Raw genomic sequence first — 7,249 nt, 5'->3', positions numbered from 1 at the left:
AGAGGGAGAGAGAGAGAATGGGCGCACCAGGGCCTCCGGCCACTGCAAATGAACTCCAGACGCCTGCGCCCCCTTGTGCATCTGGCTAACGTGGGACCTGGGGAACCGAGCCTCGAACCGGGGTCCTTAGGCTTCACAGGCAAGTGCTTAACCACTAAGCCATCTCTCCAGCCCATTTTTTTAAAATTTTTTTTTATTTATTTATTTGAGAGCGACAGACACAGAGAGAAAGACAGGTAGAGGGAGAGAGAGAGAATGGGCGCGCAGGGCTTCCAGCCTCTGCAAACGAACTCCAGACGCGTGCGCCCCCTTGTGCATCTGGCTAACGTGGGTCCTGGGGAATTGAGCCTCGAACCGGGGTCCTTAGGCTTCACAGGCAAGCGCTTAACCGCTAGGCCATCTCTCCAGCCCCAGCCCATTTTTTTAAATTTTTATTTATTTATTTATTTGAGCATAGTTGTCATTTTAAGCACAGAAAGGGTAAGAAGACAAATGAGGCACTGAAAATGGACAGGTGACTGGGGACACGTGTTGGCAGCGCATCTGTGGTTTGAAGGGCTCCACACTGACTGTCCTCACAGAACTGCATGAATGGATCACCACAGGATGCGGATGCGGCCATGCTGAGGACAGCTGAAGGAACCCAAATTAACAGGGAGCAGAAAAATGACATTTTTCAGACATAAGGCTACAATATGTATGGAAATAATTCAATGTTTTTTTTTCTTTACATTTTGTTATATATTTTTTCAAGTCCTCGACTTCAGCAGGTGAGGGGAGCAGGAATGACATTCCCCAAGTTCTCCCTCAGCAGGTCCAACCCCACAAAGGTTTTTGGTGTTGAGGTTCCTAGGGTTCCCTTCAAGGCTTCCAATGAGTGCACAAAAATGGGCCAGGAATGAAGAAGGGTTATAGCCACCAGCCCACTACCATGTAGTCATTTATTTTCTGATTTAGTTTTTGTGAATATAATAGGTATGTGCCCGTGTGTGGGTGTGGTCATGTGGGTGGGCATTAGAGGGTGAGCTTAGGCGTTGGTCCTTGTTTCTACCTGCTTGGAAGCAGGGTCCCTCTGTCCTTCCTGTGAGCTTACAGGGACATCCCCGTGTCAGATGCCCCATCAGCACAGCTGCCCTGGAATTACAGATCCTCACTACTATGACTGACTTTACTTGGTGTATTATTAGTCAAAGTTCTCCAGAGGGACAGAAGTGATAGAATGACTTATATTAAAAGGGAGTTTATCAGCTTATCTTACAGCAGTCCAGTTGAAGTTGCAGGCCTAGGAGTCAAGGAAACCAACTGCTGCTCAGTCCTCGTGGCCAGATGCCTCAGCAGTCCTGATCTGGCACTGAAGCCTGGAGACTTCCTGAGAAGCCACTGGTTTCGGTCCACGCGAGTCTTCAGTCCACGCTGGAAGGCAGTTCCAGCAGCCAAGTGGGAAAAAGGAAGGGGCTTCCTTATATGAAGTCCGCTCTGAGCTCTAGGGGAAAGGCTCACCTTGCGGGAAGGACTTCCTCCTTCAGTGAATCCCTCCTGGAAGCCACCTCAGAGACCCACCCCAAAGGGGTGTCTGTGGATTACTAAACAGATTAAGTTGACAACACCTTCACCATCACACTCGGGTTCTTGGGGATCTGAACACAGGTCTTCACATTTTCATGATAAGTTCTTTGCCCACCAAGCTATCTCCCCAGACGTAACTGCTCTCCATCAAACAAAACGACACAGCAGTATGGCGATGACAACTGTAGTTCCTGGAAAGAAGCCAAGTAGTCAAGGCTAATGAGAACTTCAGTGATGTGGAGAGGTTGAAATGCTGCAGCCTAACAGCCGATTTTCCTTGGACTATCTTAGTCCCCTTAATAACCATTTATTTCTTCCCTCTGTGTACGCCTTAGCATCCTGGGACTCTTAGGTAAATCATTTGGAGTATACAAATAGACTGCTAGCTTCTACCAACCCCAAAGCTAAGACTATCATCAGATAGCAGCTGAGGCCTGAAAAAACACTTCCCCACTTCGCAGTAACCCGGGTATTTAATGTTTTCACCAGTGTGTTTGGCAAGTATTTTGATTTATGGCTTTTATTGTTCTGTTGGTATGGAAATTTCATGAAGCTATTATCACAATGCAACACAGACTTTTGGTGACATAAACCTGTTACTCATATCTGACTCCAGTATAAGCTATAAACTATCTTTTACTCCTTTTGAGAGTATGATTTTTTGCATTGACAATATGTTTATATTTTGTATTTGAATGTCTGAATGAAAAGGTAACCAATCGATGGGAAACCACTGGGTGCTTTCGTAGCAATGACTACTACAAACTCTAACTCCTTTTGTGTCAAGGATCGTTCAATGTACTTTGCACACATAACCACATTTCTCCTCACTTCCTCTCCCCCTCTCCCCATGCAAGAATCTTTTGCAATAAGACCTTTTAATCTTAATTTTCTCTATGGTAAGTTTAAGCCCTCCCTTTCTTTACAGGATAGCTGTCCCTCCCACCTCTTGAGCACCTGTCAGTAAGAGGTGGTTTCCTGAGCGGGGGAGGGATTTATAGTCTCCCAGGACCTGAGGACTCTGTTTCTGTGGTCAGGAAGAAGTATTTCTTCCCTTTCTAATGTGACCAGGAAAATGGGAGGTAAGGTCCTTTCTTCAGTGACCTTTAACTCTACCTACAACAATACCATTTTGAAAAAAATACACATTTATATTTTATAAATATGGATTTATATTCACATAAGTTAACATAGTTATCTTATATGTATACACAGATGTAATATACACACATTTATTGCATACAAAACTCCACTTATTATGTCTTTGCATTTGACTTTTGATTTTTTTTCCCATCACTTATTTTCTAACCTGCATGCTTTAAAGCAACTGAAAAGTAAACTTTCACTCACCGCTATCATCTTCTCATTCCTTGGGTGGGTAGTTATCTAGTTATCTATAATAACTTTTAAAGACGAAGATATTTATGTACAACAGATGAATTGTGGCATTAAAAGCAGCAACATTTCCTATAGCTAAATATGTTATTGATATTATGGAAGATATGAATATGTTCTATACTCTCCTGTAAAAATTAATATCTTGTCTTCTTCAAAATAAATTTCTGTTTTTGGAAAGAAGGCTATACTTCTGGGACTTTGATGGGCATGTGTGTTGACAGTAAACAGGGATCTGAGAGTAAGTAATTTAATAGCTGGAAGAGTAGCTTTCACTCTAGTGATAGGAAAGCAGAGCCCTACCAAAAGCTGAAACCTAACTTAACATTAAATGTCCAGTATTCTTGAAGGTCACACCAACAGTCTTATATAAGTTTACATGTTGATATTACATGTTTTATTATATATACAGCTCTTATATAAGTTTACATATTGACATTATATGTTTTATTATATGCACAAACAGTCATGCAATTTTTCTTATGCTGAACTACGTGCTGCAAATGATACCTAGTTATTAAATTGAAATGGAAGTATGTAGGCACCCGTGCCATGTGAGATAACAGTTACTCTCTTGAGATCTTTTCCTTGCCTTTACATTAAATGCATTGTCCTCAGAAGGCCATCTATTCATCTCCCAATGGCATAAGTCCTCCCATCTTCTCTGTAAGTGTTCCCTATGTCCACAGCTATCAGAGATGTAATTATGCAAAAGAAGCCTAGAAGATACCTCCAGTAAGGTGGTGCTTTGGCACGTTCAGCTCTGTCCAATAACCTCTCCTTTAAAAGTATGGCCCAGCATGCTTTCTTGAGGAAGCTGGCTCCATCTGCTCCTGACATTGATAGTGGGCCAGCCACCAGCATCTCCAAATTCAGTCAGGCTCACCACCGTATCAAGGTCCTCCTCGTCCTTCTAAGAATAAAGACAGTGATCCCCTCAAGTCCTTTGAAAGGATGTCAAACTCTGAAGTAGCAGAAGGTGCTGAGAAACACTGTAAAACCTAAACCCATATCCGTGATTGCTCTGGCTGGGTGGCACATTCCTTTACTCCCAGCAATTTGAAGGCAGAGGCAGGAGGATCACTATGAGTTCAAAGCCAGCCTGAGACTACATAGTGAAATCCAGATCTGCCTGGGCTAGAGTGAGCCCCTACCTTAAAAACATAAAAGTAGCCGGGCGTGGTGGCACACGCCTTTAATCCCAGAACTCGGGTGGCAGAGGTAGGAGGATCGCTGAGAGTTCAAGGCCACCCTGAGACTACATGGTGAATTCCAGGTCAGCCTGAGCCAGAATGAGACCCTACCTCGAAAAACCAAAAAATAAATAAATAATAATAATATTTTGGTGGCTGGAAAGATGGCTCAGCAGTTAAGGCACTTGCCTGCAAAGCCTAAGACCCGGGTTCAATTTCCCAGTACCCACATATAGAGCCAGATGCGCAAATTGTCATGTGCATTAGAGTTCATTTGCAGTGACTGGAGTCCCTGGCACACCAATTCATTCCCTCTCTTTCTTCCTCTCTCTCTCTCTCTCTCTCTCTCTCTCCATATAAATAAAATAAAATAAGAAAAGAAAACATTGCTCTGCTTCAGAACTCCCTTTCCTTACCTTGTTTGTACTTTTCAGCCACCAAACAGCTGAGCCTTTTGTGTGTGCAAAATACTAAGCATCGGAGTCGCCCTTATTTCATTCTCCTATGACCTGACTTACAGCAGGACTGAAGATAAGAAGTTGGAGGAAGTCATTAAAAATTGAGCATACATTCTACCTCTCAGCTAACCACCTTCCACTTAGGCTGGGTCCATGGAGACCAGTGGCCAGCTGTGCACAGGAAGCCAGCTGAGGAAGGTGGCAGAGGACTTAGCTAAAACAAACAAATCGGGGCTTTGGGAGGCGACAAAAGGAAATGAGCCAAGTCACACCCTAAGCCCGTCCACTAGGCATTCCAGTAAGCAGGAAACAAAGCCACAAGACCAGCGCTCCCCAACAGCGACAATACACTGCACAGATGGTCAGGAGGCAGCCAGAGCTAGGCTCTGTCCTCGAACTCTGCTTTGATGCCTTGCAATTGCCTGACGTTGTGCCCTGAGAATCGAAGGGAAGGGGCTTCTGAAATTGAATTTGCCTTTAAAATTTATTTTAAACATTTCTCTACATTTACTAAACATACTTACTTATTTTACTTTATTTAAGGCTTAACCCCCAAATTGTTACAATTCCTCATAAATAAAATATCCAGCAACAGTAATTGGAGCTTACATTTAGATTCCCTACTGGTAACAATTCTACTTATCTTACAAAGCAAAAGAAAAAAATTAAAAGAGGAAAGAAACTCAAGATTTCTTTTAGTGTTCTGCCCAGAATCTCCTTATTACTTTCTAAGGATAACCCAAGCATGCTGATAAGTAAGCGCTTTTTCTTACTCTCAAAACACAGGTTTTTGTTATTGATTATAATAAGGAGAACATATGAAATGATACTTTTTACAATACCAAAGAAGATATAGGTAATAACAACATTTTAACATAAATACTCACGATTAAAACAGTTGAAAGTTAAAATAGAGAATGCATATTTATTCCATAAGCATTAGGAAAATACAATTAATCATTACTTATATGCAAGTGTCAGGATAATTTCTCAAAAATGGCACAGAAAGATCTAATCAAAGGTTGGTAGCCAAAAAGGATTAGTTTCAAAGTTTACTCAGTCTAAGGAGGAGAAGTAGGGATGTGTTTAGCATGCATGGAGAGAGAATGAATGAAATGGATCTTTGCAAATTACATTGCACATAGTAGAGAGCTTTGGAAATTTTCCTACAAGGCAGCTAATCCTAACTTTGTATATATGGCCAAAGAACTTGAACCTGGTAGGTTGCCTCTGTTACACATTTTGTAACAGAGAGTAGCACAAAGAGAAAGATATTTTAGAAAACTGTGCAGCTCAGTTCTGGGGGAAAATTACTGAACATATATGCATGTTAGATATAAGCATGTATATAATGTAGGCATGTAATTAGAAGTATCCAACTAAGAGTGGAAATTAGAATGGGAAAGAGTGAACTTAAGAAACAGGGGTGAACAGGCCTGGCTAGTCAGGTACTTTTGTTTTACCATGATGTCTTCTGCTATGTTTCTTGAAGCCTTTTTGTTGATGCTTTGTTTTTGAGTCAGTGTCTCACTCTGGCTCAGGCCAACTGGGAATTCACCCAGTAGCCCAGGCTCACTTCAATCACAGTAATCCCCTTTCCTTGGCCTCCCAAGTGATAGAATTAAAGGTGTAAGCAACTATACCCAAACCATTGTTGAATATTAACTTTTATGAATTACTGTTATAGTGTTTAAACTTGGATATGGACTTGTATATTTGTCTTAGTATTGTCATCTGGTGGCAGCTTCACATATTGGAATTTGCATGCATTCTTTGAAGTCATTTAAAATATTAATTTAATGCTAATTTACCTGTTGTGTGAATGAACTAGCATTAAATATATCTTCTGGTTATGGAAAAAAAGAAAGAACCAGGGGTGAAGGAAGAGGATCTTAGTCGCTGACAGGCTGGAGCAATAACATGCCAAGTATGACGCTAGTAATCCTCCATGCATAGGAAGACCTAGACAATAATAATAACAATAAACACTAAGAGGCAATATAGTTCATATTTACTATAATTCAAAGCAGTGACTATTGGCACACAACCCTGTCCTGAATTGCCCTCAAAGTAAAAATTATTATCTTTATTCTAAGAAGCTTTTAATACACTTTGGCAAAAATAAAATGCAGGCTGGAGAGATGGCTCAGCAGTGAGGGAGCTTGCCTGCAAACAAACAACATGGGTTCAATTCTCCAGGCCCCACATAAGCCAGACACACAAAGTGGTGCATGCGTCTGCAGTTTGTTTGCAGTGGCTGGAGGGCCTGGTACACCCGCTCTCTCCCTCCCCCACCTTTCTCTCCTGCATGCAAACAAATAAATAAGATATTTTAAAAACTGAAATACAAACTATCATGTGAAACAAAACAATTAATAAAATCTGGTAATCTATGATAATGAACTAAATATTTTCATCATTGAGTGAAAATAAAAAAAGTAATCAGGATGTAGGGGCAGTGGGTTAAAATGTCAGAGGAAAAGTAGGGTGCTAGATCTTGAGCTATGCACTGAGAGCTTGCAGGTAGAGAAGGAGAAACTGAGGTGGAGCCAGCTATAGCAGGAATGTGATAATTTATCAGAATGGGCCTTGTGGAGGGGAAATAGAGGTTAAAATGATACCAAGTGGCTAGAACAA

At 41.4% G+C, this 7,249-nt stretch overlaps 1 long non-coding RNA gene across 1 annotated transcript; it reads right to left on the bottom strand.

Moving 5' to 3' along the window:
• Positions 1 to 1,539: 1,539 nt before the first annotated feature.
• Positions 1,540 to 6,476, bottom strand: LOC123454758. Its single transcript, XR_006633468.1, has 3 exons — positions 6,424 to 6,476; positions 3,692 to 3,874; positions 1,540 to 1,757 (listed from the first exon to the last, which is right to left on the bottom strand). It is a non-coding gene; the product is annotated as an uncharacterized LOC123454758 (long non-coding RNA).
• Between the last annotated feature and the right edge of the window lie 773 nt (positions 6,477 to 7,249).

The sequence above is a fragment of the Jaculus jaculus genome, chromosome 14 (genome assembly GCF_020740685.1).
Source record: "Jaculus jaculus isolate mJacJac1 chromosome 14, mJacJac1.mat.Y.cur, whole genome shotgun sequence".
NCBI classification, from domain to species: domain Eukaryota; kingdom Metazoa; phylum Chordata; class Mammalia; order Rodentia; family Dipodidae; genus Jaculus; species Jaculus jaculus.
This window is presented reverse-complemented; position numbering and strand designations above follow the sequence as displayed.